Genomic DNA, 3,298 nt, shown 5'->3' on the forward strand with positions numbered 1-3,298 from the left:
CCATTGATTGGCATCGCATGGCTTGCTTGACTTCACAACTGCAAACCCAGAGACTGGTAGTCTGTAAAGATTTATTGCTCGCTGTTTTCGGGTGAAATTCTTGTTTGCCTGATTAAAAAGAGGCATCCATATATATATATAAATAAGGAAAATTCTAAAAGGGAGAGAAGAAACTAGTTTATTTTTCCCCAGCTCTCATTCCTCAAGAAAGAAATATTGTTCTTATAACAATGTGTAAATGCGCTTTCCTACTTAACCTTTGACGCCAAGTTGATTTTCAGCATGACAAAACATGTTAAATAAGATTTCAGGTGGAGGGAGAAAAAAATAAGATATTGGAGAGAATAAGAGGCCAAAACATAGAAAACTCGCTTGACCCCTCAGGTTGTCACTTTGGATCAATATTATTCAGAGAGATATTTTAATCATTGAAGGATAAGAGTTTGACCTTTCCCTGATTTTGATAGAACTATATTTACGGGCTTCATTAAGTGATAATGAAGAAGCAACAGCTCCACAAACATTGGGAGAAATTAAAAGGTAAAGGAATAGATCAGAAAACATTTTGTCTCATTTCACAGAGAATTCCATCACGGCCTCGAATCTTTACCGTTACTCAAAAATTAAGATAGCGAGTTTTTTTTAGAAATTTCACTTGCTGGAAATGCAAGATCAATTTTGGCAAAGAAAAATCTCCATTATATTCATGAGATACTTCCTTGGATGGATGATGCAGATAGTCCTCGACTTACGACCACAGTTGAGCCCAACATTTCTGTTGCTAAGGGAGACAATTAAGTGAATTCTGCAAACTTTCTTGCCTCAAAATAAGTGAATCCCTGCAGTTATTAAGTTAGTAACAGGGATGTTGTTAAATTAGTAACACGGTTATTAAGTGAACCGGGTTTCCCCATTGATTTTGCTTGTCAAGAAGGTCAAAAAAGACATGGCAGCCATCATAAATACGAGTCAGTTGCCAAGCATCTAAATTTTGATCGCGTGACCACGGAGATGTTGCAATGGTGAAAAACAGTCGTAAGTCACTTGTAACTTCAAATTGTCCATAAAGAAATTGTTGTAATCAAGGACTTCTTGCATAGAATTGAATAGAACTGAAAGCTTACATTTCTTTGAGAATTACATATCTTCTTTTTCATCTTGAACATTTCCAGTTGCAGCAAACTAACCTTGAACCAAGTAATATCATTGCAAAGGTCTGAATTTGCTTTAGTGTGTTTCATCGGCTTTTAACGATGCCATTGCAGGATGGAGTCTGGGCAACTGAATGGCGCTGAGCGTTTTACTGACCAGATGCCCTTCCTGTTGCCAATGAGGAGTCATATTCAGCAGATATAATCTCGGCGTGCCCAAAGAGAGAAATATCTACCTCTACCTAGGATCGAACTCACAGCCTCCTGATTGCGAGGCGCGAGCTCCACCTCTAGGCCACCACACTACTCTGCTTTAGTATGCTTACACCAAACATATAGGGAAAATTGTAAAAAAAATCTGATCAGATTTCGGCAAATCATTTAAAGAAGAAAACAGATTATATATATGGTACGCTCATTTTATTTTTAAGCTCCTCTTTTCCCTTCCTCTTCTTCTTCTTCTTCCTCATCCTCTTCCTCCCTTCCTCCTCCTCCCCCTTCCTCTTCTTCCTCCTTCTCCTCCTCTTCCTCCTTTTGGTGACAATCATCCTTGTTTCGTGATCCTTGGATTATCAGCAAGGATAAATCAGTCTACAACTTTCAGTGCGTTGATTGATTTGGACTAATTACACACACACATACACAAAACACACACATATACTTTGCGGGTTCTTCCTGTGTTAGTCTTGGAACATGGAAAACTTAAAAACATCCAAACAAAACATGCAAACCAAGCATGGATGGCCAACCAGCTTGTAGACCTCAAGAGAGAACAGATCCTCATTTCATGTGGCAGCCAGTTGAAAATTTCCTCCCCGATGTCCATTCAGAACCTTCTTCTGATCATTTTAATCGGCTTTTTGGGGTCTGGGGTGATGAAGAATAAGCCCATCCTCTTGAGTGACCATCATCCAGATGACAGAGGAGAACATCACTGGGCCCTACAGGGCGAACACTCCACCCAACATGGAACAAAATATCCCCTTTAATCCTGAGTGGTGCTCCTCATTATTATGTTTTCTTCAGGGTCTCCTTTGTGGCTTTCTGGCAACTCAGGTGAATGCCTTCTCCTCTCTCCGAGCAGAGATGTGATCGAAAAGAATGGAGATGACATCGCTTTGGTGTCTTCTTTTCCCCAACCTCTCGTCTGTGTCCCTCCACAAATGATTTTCTTGGCCGTTCCGCTGTAATTTCCACGCAGTAAAACATGGAAAAATCTGTTACCTCCTGTTTGTTCTTCGTACGGATCGTTGTGTAGTTTGACCCATCCTAACTAAGAAGCGGTACATTAAAAAAAAAAAAGGGACATGGTCCCACAGGATCCATTGCAGACATTTAACAAGCATCTGGCATCCAACCGTTTGGATGAGAAACCAAAGAGCAACGATGATGGAGGAACAGAATTGCTTGGTTTGGTTTCAGAAAGGGATTCTGTCTTTGGTGCTGGGCAGGATGGCACAATTTAGAACCAAAGGTGTGTTGTGGTTCGCCAGCAGCAGGTGTGGATGGCTGAGGTCTCAGAGAGCGAGGACTCAGATGAGGGGCCTGCATGTGATGCAGGGATGGGCCAGAACTATTGGAGAGTAGGGTGCTGCCTTCGGAGCGTGTGGGGGCTGGCAGCAGTGATGCAGAGGACCCTGGGGAGCCTGTGCCCAGTGCGCGTGCATGCAGGGTTGTTCGAAGGAAAGAGCAGCTGAAGCAGCAAGGGCAACTCGGGAGTGAGGCTGGAAGGCGATGGCTCCTCCCATAAGGGATAAAAATCAGCCCTCGGGAATGTGTTCTTTGCAGGAAGCAATGAAGTTCTTTACACTTATGGTCCTCATTGAAGCCCTGCTTACTCCGGTTTGTCTTTGAAATTTCTATCAGTGGATATTTAATCAGTAATTAGTCTTCTGTTCTTGGCAGCCTTTTGCAACCTTGAAAGGGCTTGCTTTTGATATCAGACAATTAGATTTAAATGTCTCTTGGCTGGGAATGCACTGAATTCCTAGCATCGCATTAAAAAAAGTTTTGCGTTTGTGTTTGTTTAATTTGAACAAGGCTTGGGTCAGAACACAGTGCCATGGTGGAGGTGATGGGTGATGAGGGTTGCCTTGCCATGCCAAGGCCCATCTTCTCAAAAAGTCTCCATTCCTCCTGGTTTTGCT

Source organism: Notechis scutatus, chromosome 13 (assembly GCF_049901735.1).
Source record: "Notechis scutatus isolate UNSWTSFEM ecotype Mainland chromosome 13, rNotScu1.2, whole genome shotgun sequence".
Classification (NCBI taxonomy): Eukaryota; Metazoa; Chordata; class Lepidosauria; order Squamata; family Elapidae; genus Notechis; species Notechis scutatus.